General features: G+C 34.7%; 1 long non-coding RNA gene and 1 pseudogene across 1 annotated transcript; both read left to right on the top strand.

Moving 5' to 3' along the window:
- Positions 1 to 965: 965 nt before the first annotated feature.
- Positions 966 to 3,627, top strand: LOC108226885 (uncharacterized; annotated as a pseudogene).
- A 921-nt stretch (positions 3,628 to 4,548) lies between these two features.
- LOC135146971 (uncharacterized) lies at positions 4,549 to 10,231 on the top strand. The gene is made up of 3 exons (XR_010284156.1): positions 4,549 to 4,885; positions 5,551 to 5,769; positions 9,589 to 10,231. It is a non-coding gene; the product is annotated as an uncharacterized LOC135146971 (long non-coding RNA).
- Positions 10,232 to 19,396: the final 9,165 nt, after the last annotated feature.

Genomic DNA, 19,396 nt, shown 5'->3' with positions numbered 1-19,396 from the left:
ATCTATAAATCATCGAAATTGATTAGGCCTCGTTTGTTTCGTCAACTTTCTTTTTTTTTTTTTTTTGACAGATTGTTTCGTCAACTTTCAAGTTGCATAGGAAATTGAACTTTCTTGTACCTAAGTTAGTATCACACAGTTTCAAGTTAAATAAGATGTTTGTGTTTGATTTATCACTATGTAATTAAGAGTTACATAATTAATTTTGGTAAGTAATTAATCTTTTCATATTAAAAAGTTATGTAATTTGGAGTGACCATGATGAACATATATAACTAAGTTCCCATGTTTTTTTTTAGCACGATTGGATAGCCCAAGTGGTGGGTTTATCCTCAGATACTAATTTGTAAAGCATATATGCCTGCATTGTCAAAAAAAAAAGTTTCCATGTTTTGAGATAAGTACAAATATCATAAAATTTAAAGTTCCCTTGCATATTTTTTTTTAACGTAGGAACCCGCAGCCGCTACCCTTCGGGTGCGCACTAGGTAAACCCACGAGTTCACGCAATAGCCTGCAAACTACGTGAACCAAGGTAAACCGCACCTAAGCACGACAGGCTCTGATACAGGAGGCATAACCACAAATTCTGCTCCCTTCGGGAGTCAAACCTGTGATCAAGAAGATACATATCCCCTCTTTAACCAGCTGAACCAACCCTTGCGGGCCCCTATCATATTTAGATATCATCTAACCAAACACTTGCACTTAATCTATACTATACTATACTATACTACTATACTATACTATACTATAATAAGACAACATAGGTATAATTTGTAGTCCTAGTTTTTGTTCACGTTTTTTCGTTTCGTCCCACTTTTTTTGGTTTGGTCTCAGTGTTGTACCGACTATCGACGTTTACAAACAGTATCCTATCACGTCTCTCTCTCCCAACAGAGATCACCACAATCGCCTCGTTACTAACATCGCAATTGCATCAAGACTCTTACTACTAACCCTAATCATCTTCTGCCGATCTCTCAGTCTCTTCCTACGATACATCTGTTTCTATAAACCCTAATTGGCTTTCTTCACCAAATAATCAATCAATTCACATCAAATTTCCGTATGTGGCTTCCTTAATTGAAAACAGCATTGTCTGGGATAGCGTTTACTTTGTTCGTATCGCGCAATGCGGATATGAATACGAGCAGTCCTATGTTTTCTGGCCCTTGCTTCCTTTCTGCATTTTCGTTTTGTCCAAAACTGGTGCGTTTCTTTACTTACAATTTCAGTTAATTTGATTGTCCTAAAATGTGTGTCTTTTTTACTTTCGGCTGCGGTTATTGTTATATTGTATAATATGTGTTAGATATGTATTAAAGTGTTTCGTGTTTCGAGTAGTATAATGCATTCTTGTTAAATGAACTTGTTTCTGGCTGCGTAATGAAGTGATTTATCTTGGACATGGATAGAGTATTATTTTAGTTGTAAGCCTGAATCCGGCTGTTTTTATGCCTTCGGAAAAGAATAATGAATTTGAAAATTTATTTTAGTAAATTATAACTTGCAAATATGGAATATTGGGGATTATAAAGAAATCTGAGGTCTCGTGACCAACATGCTTGTGGTATTTCAGATATGTAGAACTGGTTTTATTGAATTTATAGGAAGGGTTGATATTGCAAGATAGAATTTGGTAGCATTGATTTATGACAACAAAAACGATTAAAAATTGACTGGGGATCAGAAATTTACAACCTCTAAACAAATAGACCTAATTTGATATCCAAAAATGTTTTGGTTATCAAGTCTTATGAGGTACAACCTTAAGTGAGAAATAAAACCCCGCCCATAAACAGTTAAGCATATTATAGATAAACTAGATAACTTCAGCCTACTTAACAATATATATTTGAATACTTGATGTATATTAACTGAATAATAAATAATTCAGAATCTCATGACCTAATAAGCTACTGGTCACTGTTGAAGACCTGCAATCTTAAATATTGACGTTATGAAGTTGTATTGATACTGTTACATGCTTGTGTGACTTGCAGTTTTTGCTTCCTTGGTTCCGCTTGTTGGATACAGGGCTGTGCTAGGCTTATCTGGTTACGTGCTTAATAACATAGCATATGTCTTTGCGGCAGTGTATTTCCATAGGTGAGTCATGAGTTGGTTGTTACTATATCCTACATGACTACCGGTGTATGTGCGTCTACAACTATCTATATTAATGTCTATAATTGTTTGACAATTATATAAAGCCGAGTAATTTAGTTGCTTATAGCTCATGCGCAGGCAGTAGTTATATGCTTATATGAGTTACAGTTAGTGGGTCTATCTATTATGTGTAAAATACTTTGGACCTTTTGCGTCTTTCAATGGAAATAATAAACTATATGGATAAACACTTCAATGATGTTTGCGTCACTGGCGAACAGATGTGATGTCTAGATTAAAGTTGAAGAATAAGATATACTCCCTCTGTTTTTTATTATTTGACGTTTTGACTTTTGGCACACATTTTTTGGCGAGTTGACCGGATAGTAAAAGTTATTATTTTTGATTGATTTTTTTTGTGAATTAAAATTTTGATTATATATTTTTATTCAGAAAAAGAAAATTTTAAAAACAATATTTTTAGCTACTCGGTCAAAGCACTTAAAAGTACGTGTCCAAAGTCAAAGCGTTAAATATTAAAAAATAGAGGGAGTACAAAATTAGATTTAGAAGTTTGGGGAAATCTAATCAGAGATTTATAAATGTAGCATTCAGTTTCTAGAGAAATATAGTTATATTTATAATTGTGTGCTTTCTCTTTACGGCCTCATGTATTGGATAATATTGTTTTGTGTATGATTTTGTATACTTAAATTGCAAATTTTCATCAAGTTGAGTAGTGTGCTACTCTCTTTTTAACAGGTTGTCAGTTATTGTGTTGAAGTATAAGAGGACAGCACTGAGGGCCTCAATATTGTTTTGTTTCAATCCAGCTTCCATATTTTTCTCATCAATGTATACTCCTCCCTTTATTCAATATTTAATGTGGAAGTTGAAAATGAATGTTGATCGCTGCTTAGTGCTGTTATGTGCAGATATTCTGAGAGTTTATATGCCCTGTTATCAATTGGAGGAATATGTCACCTTATGTCTGGTGCAAAGAATAAGTCTACACTTTGGTTTGCTCTCTCTGTACTAGCAAGGTCAAATGGGGTTCTTAATGCAGGCTATATTGGTTTCTAGACAATGCATCAAGCTTACGATGCTGCCTACTACAAAAAGCGGGTTTATGTAAGCCATTGACTGAAGCTGCTTGGCATAGTTGAAATTGAAAATTTCTACATTGTCACCGGAACTTCTCAGTTCTCAAATTCTCATTTTAGTTCAAGTAGGCCATGCCTTTTATCTTAATTATACTATGTTAACTGTGTAAAGTTAGCTTTTTGTTATAATAAGTTTTCTGATTGATCATTGACATTCTTATAAATTTATCTACTTCTCAACTAGATGACAGTACAAATTCTTCTTGCAGGAGCATTGTGTTGTTTATGCATATGTCTACCATTGTTCATTTTCCAAGCATATGGATATGTTAATATATGCCATGGTCGTTCCACAGATGAATTAAGGCCTTGGTGCAAGGCTAGAGTTCCTATGGTGTACAATTTTATTCAAAGTTATTATTGGTATGTCTATTTTTTGCTTCTGTATTCCCTTTATCAGCAATTCTCGGATGTATTATGACAGTTAAAGAGATAAACCTGGGTAAATTGTGTAACTATAGAATTATCATTCTATAAAATTCTTCTTCAACTCATTTCTATTTCCATGAGAAGTTTCCTGCTAACATCTAAAGTTCGCTATATGAATGCGAAAGAATATACATTTAAAAGTGTGCTTCTTTTTCCTTTGTAATCTTAGAAGTACATATACTTTTGTATTAACCTTTGTGTTGTTAAAATGAACTTACATTTATTTTTTCATTCATTGCAGGGGAGTAGGGTTTTTAAAATATTTTAAAATAAAGCAATTACCAAACTTCCTACTCGCCTTCCCGATTTTGTCACTAGCAGCAAGTTCAATAATTTATTATGCGAAGCTAAGATATGTTGTTATACTATACTATAATATTCCAACACAGGTATAATTTGTGGTCCTACTTTTTGTTCACTTTCTTTGGTTTCGTCTCACATTTTTTGGTTTCGTCTCAATGCTATACTAATGTTTAAAAACCGTCTCCTATTAGGACTCTCTCTTCCAACAGAGATTGACTTTGCAGACAAAACCAAATACTACACATAACAGTCCGCTAAATAGCTCGATGTCTCTCTCTTCATCTCGGCGAGCTCATGTGCTACTTTTCGTTCCATCTCTCAAGAACACTACTTAATTCATCTCCCCCGAAGGTATGTTCTGCATACATACATATATATATATATATATATATATATATATGAATATGAGTTCTCTATGTTCTAAATAAGTAGTTTTCTTTGTTATCCATTGTTTACTTATCTTAAGTTCAGTAATTTAGTTGCTTATAAGGATTGTTATAAGGATTGTTATATCAGTCCTTATATCTGCTTATAAAGAACATAAAGAAGGATTGATACATTCTCTATGTTCCTTATAAGCAGATATAACAGAGATATAAGAAGCTGGTGATTGATTTGTCAAACTACTTTGGTGTTATATCATTTTGATTTTCAAGGCATTTCATATATATATATTTTTATAATTAATATTGGATATATCTCACACTTTGCAAACATCTGCGAGTGAATGATTTGTTCAGCTGCTCTTAATTTATGAACTGTGTTAGTATTCTAGCAGCTGGAAATTGATTATGTGATCGGAGAGAGTCACGAAGAGTTGTCGCCTAATTTTTCTGGTCCTGCTGCTATTATTCGAATCTTTGGCGTCACAAGAGAAGGTATCATACTGATTTGCATCTTTCTAGCTTTTCACAAAAGAGACCCAATCAAATCCTCGGGTCAACTCCTCCACCCCGTCTCTACTTACAAGCTTCCTATATCTCTGTTATATCTGCTACCTATCTATTGTTCAAATTAGAAATGTATGCTTTTCTGGGGTTTGTCCAACTCCGATATATTGTATGTTTAATTTAATTATTGATAGTATTAAATTGATAATTGGGCTATTTTTGTTATTAATGTTCAGATTCTTTGGTTATGTTTGTTTACAATGATTATAATCTTTGGACTATTATTGATTAATGATAACTGTATAGTACTTTTTCGGGGAAGGTTAATCGCATTTTTTCCCAATGTGGTATTATATCCGGGGAAATGAACTTCGAATTGGCTGACATTTGAAGAACAATTTTGCAGTGATTATGAAATAAATATCGCTTTGAGTTGTTTACTGTGACCGGAAGATAGGAACGTCTTTTTGTCAATTTAGAAGAGCTGAAAATGTAAACTCTGAATTGACGTAATTTCAGGTCATAATTTGTCGGAGTAGTATTATTCGCTTAATATTTTGTTTGCTGGATTTAATTAATTTACTTCAGACTTGAGATTGGTGGTGGGATTTTCTAATGGGATAGAGGGGTATTAACTTGTATGTGATCTACAGTTGGACATGTTGCAGCACAGCGTAGAAAGCAACATGCAGTTTCAATCGGAAAAGAACGAAGAGACCGCTTGTGCGAACCAAGCGACTTTGCAGAGTGGGAGTTAGTGGTGATAGTGATGTTCCTATAGATAGGGACATGATGATTGAGGAAGACCAATCCATTTTGGAAGCTCAGACTTCAGCAGCTGTTGAAGAATTAAAACTCTCTGTTGCCTATCAGTAAGTAATTTCTCACACCATAATATGTAACTTAAGAACTAAGATTTTTTAGGAATAGTAGTAATTTTTATCTCATGTACATGCAAATATTCTATGTTGGTTTGCAAGCGATGTTAGCTATACTGCAATTTTGGTTTTCGCAGTATATAGAGTTGCCTATAGACTATTCTCAATATTAGCATTTGCAGACGATTAATGTGAGCATAACAAAAAGTGAGAGCACAGCTCATATATCGCCATAGCTACAAGCTAAAAAGATTAGTAAAATTTTGGCGGAGAAGTTCCCATGTCCAGTGGTGTCTAAATAACTAATATGTGCTACCGATTAAATAACTAGAGCTTACATAAACTATGGGTGTCCAGTACTTGAGTACTATCCACTCCCCGGTGCTCCATATATCTCTGAAGGGTCAAATTCTCCATATTCTTCGCACGATATCACTTTATAAGAATATAATAGTGTCATATATCATCACTTTATATTGATTTAATTGAACAAATACAATGAAACAGGGGCGGGCAACCAACTAAAGCTCGGTTGCTTAAAGTTGACGCCTGATAGCATCAGGCTGATAAAACTGTCTAATTGATCAATGTTGAAAAAGAGAGATCAACTCCCATCACATAAAAAGATAACATTAATTTATTTTAAATTTATTGATCCTGATAACTTATTCTAACATCAAATCATCACATCAAATTGCATCTAGCAGTAATTTTATGGTCATTAGATTTTATAATATTATACTAAATACATGATACAAAAAGGTGGTTAGTGTATCCAGAAAAGCATATATAACTTATCATTTCAACTCCACTCGACAACTGTAATCTCAAAATGATTAATCATAGTTAAGGTTTATTATCTAGACACCAAGTGTCTACAAAAGTTGAAACAATAGTCAATTAGTTTATAATAGCGAAGTTTTCCTTTTTTGGTATCTTGCTTCTATTAAATCGTTGAATTAACAAATGTAAAGTTAGTATTTAAAAATCATTTTTGCGTCTACACTCTGCAAGACTGCAACTGTATAATATATCAGCACGTGCGTGTCTCGCATCAAGACTTCTGTTTTTTCTAAGAAGTCAGGCTTTTGTTCATCCGTTTATGTAAAAAATATTAATAATTTATAAAAATTTGAGAATACTAATTTTTATTTGGGCATTTCTACTTCTTTTCCAAGCCGCTTAATCAATTATAAGTCTTAATTTAACTATCACCTTTAGTCTGTTTTTTTTACGAAAAGCAAAAAATTTAATAAATTATTGAAATCCAGTCGAGACAAGCTCTCGACCTGTTAATTACAACCTGATTATGAAACAAAAAATTAGCTAAATATATAGCCTTTTGTTTTTCAGATCGCTTAACACATAGAATATTCAAATTTTTTAATCTAAAAAGTATTACAATTAAATCTCGAGCAATCCAAAATACATCAATTGTAAACTTAGTAGCATTGCAATTGACCTTCACATAAGCAGTAGCAATTTTAGCCCAATGTTCAGAATTATCAGTTATATCAACTGGTATTAGATCAACAAATGACCCCGAAACATGTAAAATTGTTAGTCATGTTGAACTCTTCCGATATTCGCCACCGTGTCATATTTGATACAAGTCGTGCGGATCACCCAAAATATGTAAGTCCTTCTTAGAAACACCATCAAAACCCGTAACAAAACACACCAAAACATCAAAACAAACACAAACATCTCAAAAAGATAAACACGACTAATACGGAATTATTTAAGAAATGATTTAGGAGCACAATTAGAGATGCTCTTACTCCATTCAAATATTCAATTATACTCTAGCTGTCTAATTCAATTGTATACTTAGGTTTTTGAAACATTTTCTAAAACTCCTTTAAAATATAGTTTTATATTACATTTAAAAAAAATTCTCTTGAATAAAAATTTGCTGTTTAAATTTTTATTAGAAAAGATTATAAGATTATATATTATAAAAATCTTACATATAAATAGTAAATGTATACATTCTCTAGGGGCACGCAGTATTAAAAATCCTACTCACTGTTATAAAAGTTTCTTCAATAGAAGGAAGAGGGTTGTCACACCTGCCCATGTGGACCAAATTGACCGTATGACAGTACCAGCGTGATGATTAATTATAGACGTGTGGTAGGAACAGAGGATACGATAACAGCTGTCTGGAAGTTAGAGATTTGAGCAAAATTAGAGGTTTGAGGTATTTTAGAAATTTGACCACTAAAATAAGTTAATATTAGTGTTTGGTAGTTAGTGGATTTAAATAGATGATTAGATCCAAAAAGCTAATTTTGAAAAAACTACTCTGAGGAGTTTTTTGGATTATTGCTTTTGGTTTGTGTCAGAAAAAACTAATCAATCAGCTATTAACCAAACAGTTTTACGAAACAGCTGATTCAATCCGTTAGTCAAAACATCTCATTCAATCGATTAGTCAAAACAGCTAATTCGATCCGTTAAATCGCTAACAATTAACCGATAACCGCTAATTTTCAAATAGGGTCATAAATTAAATTGAGATGAGTAAATGACAAAGTGGTGGCTGAGGTTTGACGAATTTTACAAAACGGTGGCTGGACTTCAAAAACTACAGAATGGTGGCTCGGTTTTACCTCCGCGTTTTAAAATGGTGGCGGCCGTCTGTCTCCGTTAGATTTGCACCGTTAACTCCCAAAAAAATTTAAAAAAATTAAAATAAGAAGGGTAGAAAGGGGTTTTAGGGTATAACAACGGTCATTAGCGAGTGTAGGGGTAGTCTTTAGAGAAGCCCGCGAAAAAACGAGTCTCTTGCCTCCCTTTAACTAAAAAACCCTAACCCCTCTTTCAATCATAATTAATCTTGTAACGAAATCGAAGATCATGGACTGGTTCATGCGCCCCCGTAAGGAAATGCACAAATATGGTTTGCACGAGTGCCCTGACTACAAAGGTAACCCTTTTTTAACCTAAATCTCTTTGATCTGTGATGTATATGTGTATGTGTGCTTAGTATAGTATAATACTAATGTTGTGGTCCCGAACATGTCTTTATGTCAGCCAACATGAGTATAATTTGTAGTCCCACTTTTTGTTCCCGTTTTTTGGTTTCGTCGCACTTTTTTGGTTTATACTCTCGTCTCATGAATCGTATCCTATTACAGTTCTACCTCCCGAGTCCTGACAGAAGTTCGGTTTACACACAAAAACAAATACTACGCATAAAGCCACTATCACCATCGCCCTCTGTCTCTCTCTCCATCTCTGCGACCTCGAACTCTTTCTTATGAATCCCAAGTAATGAAAGAGAGGTATGACTGTATCTATGTCTAATCCGAGCAAATTGCTCATGATTTAGTTTGTGTATAGTATGAATGTAAGCTCTTGATTTCAGATTTTTACAATTTATAGCATTCAAATTGTATATATTCAATTTGTTTTGTCTTGTTAATTATCTAGAATTTGCCAGTTTTTTTTCTTCTGAATATGATTGATTTTATCAGTAGCAACCTCCATCTTCGCATTTGATTCTTTAGGAATTTCAACAATAAAATTGAAAACACCATCACCCACATGCAATGGTATATCATGCCAAGGAGAAACCTACACAGCAAACATGCTAATAAGTTTGGTCTTGGCAACAAGGCAGCAAATAAGGTATCAGATTTTGCCGATTCCTCATCGTTATATACACAATGCAAAACATCTTTCGTTTTTATTATCTAAATCGTCTGCTAAAAATATCCGAAGTTTAGAATAATACCAGATCATGCCATTTTCATCTAATGAGAGCTCTAACTTTATTTATATTGTGTACTTCATTGACCTTAACAGGATAATGGTTTCTTTGTGGAGTATACGGAATTTTCTCGGACGTTTTGGAGCTGGTTATGTATCAGATGTTTACCTCCAGAAAAGAGGCTGGCCAAGGCCAGTTTTTATGATTCTTACGCTAGCAACCATGGCTTCTGGTCATTTAGTTATCGCATCTGGATTTCCTGGGAATTTGTGTTTGGGTTCTGTTATAGTTGGTGTTGTTATGGTTCTCAGTGGTCCTTGATGCCCACCATTACCTCAGAAATTTTTGGTGTGCTGCATTTAGGAACCATTTTCAGCACCATTGATGTGGCTAGCCCCATCGGATCTTATATAATGTCTGTTCGAGTGGCTGGCTATATTTACGACAAAGAAGCATCAGGGCAACGGACATGTAATGGCACTCATTGTTTTATACTTTCATTTTGCATATTTGCTGTTGTAAGTCTTTTCAATACAATACAACATTTGTCAAGAGGGTAGATGTGCATTCAAGCTCAGGTCACTGATGTTATGTCATTTTGTCTCAAATCTGCTTTGATAGTTATGCCATTGTATTGACTCTAATAACTTGTAAGGCATATCAATCTTCAAGTAGTCAAGACCCATTACCCAAGTGGTAGCAGATTTGCAAGTTACATATAATTTTGGTTTTGTGTAATGTATCCTGTGCAACTCTTTACTTGCAGATAATGTAATTTACATCAGTTTATTCGCTCACAATTCCAAATCAAAGACTCAGCCACAAACATAATTTCAAGATCAAGGTATTCTCAAATATGTTCCAACTTCCAAAACTTGAGGTAGCTCTTGTATGACACTCTTCTAAATCAAATGAAGTAGACCTGAATATTCTTGTCAGATGATCGAGTGACTTGCGGAACATCATTCTACCTATCAAGCCATCCATTGCTGATCTAAATAAGGACCAACAAAGTTTGCATACATGATAAAACTTTATGTGCAAATATAATCCAGGTCCAGATATATGCACTTTGGTAAACAAGACACGGAAGATGACAAAATGTCTCATTGCTTATTCAATAGTAATAAAATAATGAAAACAATTGCAGAAGTTCGACCAACCTGTATGGACCCAAGCATTGCTCATGAAACTCCCCGTCAATGACACGCAAGTTCTATGTGCACCAGTTATCGACAAAGAGCTCCGAAGACATCACCCTTATTGTCGTAGCATTTTACATTATTATCATATATTGTACTATTAAGAAAAAATTCACGTATAGATAATAAAAACATTTTAATAACTAAATTTTTTAAATGTATAGATCTTTTACCAATAACTAACAATTTCAGCTCAATATTTTAATATAACTAAATTTTTTCAAATACAATAGTATCATTTGCTATGCAATGAAATATGAATAATTTGAGGTGATATTAATCAGAAACCACATTATCATATATTAATATTAAGAAAACATTCACATATTGAAAAACAAATTGATTGTTAATATTAATAATTTCTAATATAGAAAAATATTTCACAAGACAAACTTTCAAAAGTTAATATAATCAATCGACTAATATAATTTAATAATATTTTATTTAATTAATAAAAAAATATAGTATTAAGCTTATATGAAAGTTGAAACATTCACATATGGAATCAACTAATATAATTTAATACCATTTTATTTAATTAATAAAAAAACATAAGTAAAATGATATTAAGCTTATAAATAATCACATTAAAATTATATGGTCGCCCGTGCTTCGCACGGGTTATAGGCTAGTATATATTAAAGGAATTTCTCGTTACGTAGTTGGTTACATCAAAACAAAAAAGGCCTTAATTAGTCAGACCAATGCCAAACATGTTTTAAGAGATAGACTCCACATTCGATCATGATTCTATTATAGCGGATGCAATAAAAAAAAAACTTGAAGCAAGAAGCATTTTTTTTTTAATTTACTCAAATGGCCTCATAATTTTACATAAACATTCCAAGATTACACACACAACCCTAATGCAGTACATAGCACATAAGGTCCTTAACTGAATTTTTATATAATCATCTTAGTAAAGGAATATAGCCCATTAATTACATAGAGTTAAGTTCCATATAATCCACATATTTACTGACATAAGAACATTGCAAAATGTATGAAACTTGTTATTTTGTGAAATACATTCTATAAATATCACTATTTCATGAAAAATATTGAAAATCATTTATGTTCGACAAGTAGAACACATATGTTCTGTAATATGTAAATATGTTCTGCAAACTTAACATGTTTTGCAGAATAATGTGTTTTTCACTATTTAACTTGTAAAATGTTTAGGATTGTCAAAATTTTTAACAAAATAATGATGTTTATAGAACATGATTTGCAAAATAACACATTTTGCAATGTTTTTATGTCATTTTATAGTTGCAGAACATACATGATACGTGGACTACATGGAACTTTGTTCTAATTATATATATTATCCTTGGAGATGTTTCTATCTCCCAAACTTGAAAATGAATTAAATTTGTTCTTGTTAGAATGTATAGAATGTGTATACTAAATCTATGTAAACTCCATTAAAGCTCTCAAAGTGTATTTACAGGAAAGAAATATAAAGGAACATTACTTAACAAATAAGCTAACTGGCTAATATAACCACTACGCCTACTGTCTTTATATACAGGTTGTTACTCATTTCTAACTAACTCCCACTAGCTATGAGAGCTGTTGCCAGCTGTGACTTTGCTGATTTGGCATCACTAGAATATTCTGTAGTATCATTAACATCCCCCCTCAAGGGAGGAGTAGGAAACAAGTTGAATACTCCTAACTTGGACAGTAGATACTTGAGCTGATAACCAGGTAATGCCTTAGTGAATAAATCAGCTGGTTGCTCAGTTGTAGGTAAATGATGAGTAACGACAATGCCTTGTTTGATTTTCTGGCGAATAAGGTGGCAATCAATTTCAATATGCTTTGTACGTTCATGAAATATCGAGTTGGCAGCAATGTGTAACGCAGATTGGTTATCACAGTAGAGCGATACAGGAGCCAGAGAGGGTGTATGTAACTCTTTGCACAGAGAAAGTAGCCAAGTTATTTCACAGCAGGCATCCGCCATGGCACGATATTCAGCTTCTGCTGAAGATCGAGAAACAGTGTTTTGGCGTTTGCATTTCCAGGAAACAAGAGACTTGCCAAGAGTAACACAAAATCCAGTGATAGATTGTCGGGTTTTCTTGCAACTACCCCAGTCTGCATCTGTGTAAACACGGAGGTCATATGCTGATGAGCTTGAGAGTAGTATACCTTGACCACATGTATGTTTAATGTATTTTACCAACTTCAGGGCAGCTTGCCAATGTATCTCTTGTGGCTTATGCATAAATTGAGCTAAAATGTGTACAGCATAAGAGAGGTCTGGGCGTGTTATAGTCAAGTAAATCAATCGACCAATTAAACGCCTGTATGCTGAAATATTATTGAGCAAAGGAGAGTCTGACTCAGCTGTAAGATTATGATTCTGATCAATAGGCACTTGAACAGTTTTGGCTTCCTGATAGCCAACATCTTTGACAATGTCAAGTGAGTATTTGCGTTGATTGAGATAAATCCCAGCACTGGACCTTGAAATTTCTATACCCAAGAAATACTTTAATGGACCCAGATCTTTAATTTTGAATTTGCTGGCAAGAAAGACTTTGACCTTAGCCATGAGATCTGGAGCATTTCCAGTGAGCACCATATCATCCACATAAACAAGTAAAACAACCATCTGGGAACCAGTTTTAAACACAAACAGACTTGAGTCACTGAAAGCTTGCTGAAATCCAAATTCAAGAAGTGCTTCAGACAAGATAGAGAACCACTCTCTTGGAGCCTGACGTAAGCCATAAATGAATTTAATGAGCTTGCAAACTAAAGTCTGAGCAGGATACTTCCGCTTGACATCATCAGGAATATGGTAACCTAGAGGAATCTCCATAAAAACCTCCTCGTGTAAATAGCCATGTAGAAAAGCGTTTGTGACATCAAGCTGAGTTAAAGACCAATTGTTCATTGCAGCCAATGCCAGAATAACTCGAAATGTGGTCATTTTTGCAACTGGTGCAAAGGTATCAAAAAAATCCAAGCCTTCAGTTTGAGTGAAGCCTTTAGCCACCAATCTGGCTTTATAACGATCAACTTGACCATCTGCTTTGTACTTGACCTTGTAAATCCACCTACATGCTACTGCTTTTTTATCAGCAGGTAAGGGAACAACGTCCCAAGTATGATTTGCCTCCATTGCATCTAGTTCAACATCCATAGCTGTGCACCAATCTGAAGAAGTAACTGCTTGCTGATAAGTTGATGGTTCTGGAATTTTGTACACATTAGCAAGAAACTGAGCATATGCTGGATTAAAGGTCTGTGCTGAGGCAAGTAAGTGAGAAGGCAGATTTGTGTAATCTTTAAATTTTGCAGGCAGTTGTCTTTGTCTGTGAGGTCTCTGTACAGGAACAGGAGCCTCATGTCTAATAGAAGCCTCAGGTCTAGTAGGTGATGTGTCAAGATCTGTAGTCTGAGACACAGATGGTGAAGCTGTAGACTATGGATCACTGTATGCACCAGGTGAAGCATCAGAAGAGTCCATATGACTATTATTAGGCACATGCTCAGGTACAGGAAACTGTGTAATAGGATCTGCTAAGATAGCCTGAGCAGACGTATCAGTAAACATAGGTGATGTAGTTGGTGGTTGATGAGAGACTATTTGCTGAAAAGGAAATAGAGTCTCAAAGAACTTGACATCCCTAGACACAAACACCTGTTTAGTGTTAAGATCTAACACTTTATAACCCTTTTTATTAAAGGGATATCCAAGAAATACTGCTTTAATACTTCGAGCAGAAAACTTGTCTGAGGACTGGGGAACCACAGTAGCAAAGCAGAGACATCCAAACACTTTCAGTAGGGAATAATTAGGCTTGCTATCAAATAACACCTCATAAGGTGACTTTCCCTGAAGTAATGGTGTTGGAGTCCTGTTAATGAGATAACAAGCAGCCAAGACACAATCTCCCCATAAGGAGATAGGAATACTAGCATGAAACTTTAATGCTCTGGCTACATTTAGTAGCTGTCTGTGCCTCCGTTCTACAACACCATTCTGCTGTGGTGTGTAGGCACAAGTAGTTTGGTGTATAATACCATGAGTGGCACACAACTGCTGAAATTTGTGGTTAACAAATTCAGTTCCATTATCGGATCTGAATATTTTAATAGTGAGTTTAAATTGCGTTTGAACATATGCAACAAATTCAGTGAGAACTGACACAACACTCACTTTATCAGAAAGGAGAAATAGCCAAGAGGCTCTAGACTTATCATCTACAAGAGTGAGAAAATAAGTGCAATTGCCATTTGTCTTTACTCTATATGGACCCCATAGATCCATATGCACTAGATCAAAAATATTGTCACTGCAAGATTCACTAGTATTAAAAGCATGTCTAGACTGTTTTGACAAATGACAAGTATCACAAGAGTGAATTTTAGGAGCTTTACATGAAACTTGAAATAAAGTCAAAACAGAAGAAGGTACATGACCAGTTCTAGCATGCCAGAGTTCAAACAAATCTGCTTGAGAAGTAGCAGTAAGACACTTGGGTGTGGAAGAAACTGATGCAGAATGTAGAATGTATAAGCCATTGACTGCTTTACCAATCTCTAGGTCCCTCATCAAGGTAGGGGCCTGAAGAGAACAAACACCCTTGTGAAAACTCACAGTAGAAGATAAAGAGTGAGATAACAATTGAGAGATAGACAATAAATTGTACTGAAAATGTGGCACACACAACACATTATAGAGAACTAAATGTGGATTAATAGTGACAGTGCCCACATGAGTAACATTAGCAGTGTGTCCATCAGGTAAATACAGAGTGGATGCACATGGTGTAGCATTTTCAAGTAAATGCAAATGTGGTGTAACATGGTCTGTAGCACCTGTGTCTATAATCCACTCAGCTGGAGAGTGAGGCAAAGTAGACACAGGGCTAGCAAAATGTATGGTACCTGCAAACTGCACACTGTTGACAGCAGGACCAGTATCCTTGTTCTGTGATGCTGTAAAGGACTGGAACATCTGCATGAGTTGCTTGTACTGACCATCAGAGAATTGATCATTGCTAGATGCAGGAGCAGAACACTCTGTGGTAGAGTCCACTGGTATGTCATTGGAGGTGTACACTTGAGCTGCAACAGATTTGGCTGCCAAGTGTTTAGGTTTAGGTTTTGGTTTGCCATGAAGCTTGTGCCAAGTAGGATAGCCATGAAGACAGAAACATTTGTCTTTCACATGTCCTTGCATATGACAATACTCACAAAAGACTTGAGCATCTGTAGTTTTCTTGACAGTTCTGTTGTAGGCTGATTTAGTCTTGACTGACATAGCAACCGAGTCAGAGTTCAGATGTGCAGAGGTACTAAAACTCCTTTGATTTTCCTCCTGCAACAGCATAGAATAGCACTGACTGAGGGAGGGCAGAGGAACCATGAGTAGAATCTGACCACGAATTCCAGTGAATTGATCATTTAGTCCCATCAGAAATTGTGTCATTTGCACATTTTTATCAGAAGCCTCCAGTTTGTTGTTAATACCACAAGTACAACCAGAACAAGTGCATCTAGGAGCAGCACTGATACAATCAAGTTCATCCAGCAGAGTTTTGAACTTTGTAAAATAAGCTGTAACAGACAATGAGCCTTGAGACAAATGAGAGATATCTTTCCTCAAACCAAACAGCTTAGGGACATTAGACTGAGCATACCGCACTTGCAACTCATCCCAAATAGCTTTCGCAGTACGCATATACACAATGCTGTTTCTAATAGTGTCATTTACAGAGTTAAGCAACCAGGATGTAATCATGTTGTTGCATCTCATCCAATGCACATACAGAGGTGAATTAGCAGGAGGTTGAACGTAACTGCCGTCTACAAAACCTAGCTTAAGCTTAGAAGATAAAGCTATTTCCATAGATCTCTGCCATTGATCGTAGTTATTCTCATCAAGAGTAACAGCAGAGACAACTAATCCCGGATTATCCGAAGGATGCAAATAATACGGATGATTAACATCTAAAACAGTAGTAGAGGATGAAGATCCCATAGCAACAGATGAATATGAAGCTATTGTTGAAGTCATGATGAAATGTGCGAGAATGAGCAATTAGGTCAAACAATCACAATGCAACAGCGAAAAACTCAAGATAATACGTGCGAGAATCGTAGATAGAGTATACACAAGCGGAATTGTGACTAGAATAGAAGAGAGAGTAGTAGATATTACTAAAATGAAGATCCGAGCACAATCGCCATTATCGTACGGACGAAAAGCTTGAGAACTTCACAGAGAGCACTGCGATACTGAAAGTGAACGAATCTATGAACGCAGCTATGAAGAGATCGAAATTCCTCGCTCTGATACCATGTTAGAATGTATAGAATTTGTATACTAAATCTATGTAAACTCCATTAAAGCTCTCAAAGTGTATTTACAGGAAAGAAATATAAAGGAACATTACTTAACAAATAAGCTAACTGGCTAATATAACCACTACGCCTACTGTCTTTATATACAGGTTGTTACTCATTTCTAACTAACTCCCACTAGCTATGAGAGCTGTTGCCAGCTGTGACTTTGCTGATTTGGCATCACTAGAATATTCTGTAGTATCATTAACAGTTCTGTTTTAAAAAGAACACAAGGATTTGTACATGTAAGGAAAGAATGAAATTTATTCCCTCTCGGTTTAGTTGTGGTCTCCCAAATTTTACCGAGAGTTGAATTTTGAAGGGGAAAAATTGTAAAACTGAGGAAATCCAGAAACTTTCAAGTAGAAATTTGAGATGAGTCTTCTTCTTAAACAAACTACTTCAAGTGCATTTCTAGCCATAATGCTAAAACTTTTCGCAGTCACTTATTTACCAGCATACTCATTGAATGGCTTGCATTTCTTCTCCTTGTATTTTCACACTGTGTTTTTAGTCGCCTCATGGTCAATGCTCTCAATCTTATCACTAAAGATATTTTGTGAGGAAGACAAACAAGGCTCTCTATTTTGTGTTTGCTCTAAAAACAAGGGTCCTGTGCTTCTTGCTCTGCTTCAGCTCTTCTGTCTTGTTACTGTTTATCAAACCAGACATGACCATTTTAGTCATTCGTTTTTTACGACTACACTAGCTACTCTATTTAATTTCCCCCGGGATGTCAGATGTGGATGTTAAAGATTGCGATTTTGAAGCTATTGGATAATTGTCATTTTCATGACAAGAAATTTTTCCACAACATGCAAGACTTGATCTCTCACAAGTACGTTCTTCAGACGCTATTAGGACCTACAAGGAGAGGATTTAAGGATTTTACCAAAGGAGTGTATGCTAATATTTTGTTTCTTGTCAGTACAAGATTTCCATACCATTTGGGATGCCATTGAGAACAGTAAATTTGAAGATGAAAATCAAGTTGGAAACGCTATAGCTACGTTTATAAGAATTTAACAAAAACGAGCCTAGATAAATTCACAGAATCTATCTTTTCTCTTCTGTTTCACTTATTACTCAGCTATATAGTTTGGTTGATTTTATTGTTAAACAGTGACATACAAGAGACCAGTCTTTTACGGAACATGGAGAAGAGGAAATAGCAAGTGTTTTTCATTTGTTTGAAGGGGCCGCTGAAACAAAGAGCTATAGTGAAGCATCTTAAGGGATACTTATCAGCTTCTTCTCAGTAGCACTACAACTTCCTCAGACTACTGAAGCTCTGAAGCTTAAGATAGAAGAGTATGTGAATTCAACTCTTAATCTTAACAATTTCTAGATTTTTATAGCTCCATTACTATTTTTGTTTAAAACACTAAATTGGATCTCCGATCTCAATCTGTGAACATGGGTTTATGATTGAAGTTCTATGAATAACATTCATAATATGCTTATCAAAAAAAAAAATCATAATATATCAAAAGGTTCTGCATCCAAAGTTTATATTGTACAACAACCCAACTACATGCATCTTGATCCTTGCAGGTTACTTGGAGTAGGCTTAAATATGATCTCGAGATAACTCATGCCACAAATTTTCAGAACTACGCGGAGAAGAAATATCAGAGGTCTGAGCTTGTTCTGAATCTTAGAAAGCTTTTTGGAAGAACTTAATATTATTTATTTAACTATTCAATATTCTTAATACGAGATAATATTTCTTTAGACAATATTAGGTGCTGGAAGGTTATTAACCAATTGTGATCTCTTTTACAAAGCGTCTGAAAATAAGCAACAAGTTGAGCATGAGGTTCTCTGGTTTGCAAGAACTCTATAAACAAGAAGCTTCAGTAATAATATTAGTATCATTGTTGTTAAACCATTCACATAACAAAAATAATATTTGTCAGAATCTCATTCACAATTCTTATTTCCGTCAGTAGATGAATCTTGACCAAAGGACCCCTCGAAGTGAACCAACTAAATTTTTTCACAAACGAAGTTGATTTAAGGTTAACAATAATCTATCAAGTTTAAGGATGTGGAAACGGTAAATATTTATATCTTAAATTTTACATTGGGAGGTGATAAAAAGTGCTAAAGCAAAAATCCAAACAAGTGATCAATAATTAGCAAAATATATGTTCTGTCAAGAACTACTTCTTGAATTCCCTCTAGAAATACCAGAAAATTTATCTGTTTAAAATTTCATTAAGTATAATCTCTGTTCTCTGACCTCAAAATCTCCATAATCGTGTCATTACCAGAAACTTTGGCACTTTCAATTTCATTAAACATAATCTCCAACCTCAAACCT

Source organism: Daucus carota, chromosome 6 (assembly GCF_001625215.2).
Source record: "Daucus carota subsp. sativus chromosome 6, DH1 v3.0, whole genome shotgun sequence".
Lineage (NCBI taxonomy): Eukaryota > Viridiplantae > Streptophyta > Magnoliopsida > Apiales > Apiaceae > Daucus > Daucus carota.
Note: the sequence above shows the minus strand (reverse complement) of the source record. Positions and strands in the feature narration are given on the sequence as shown.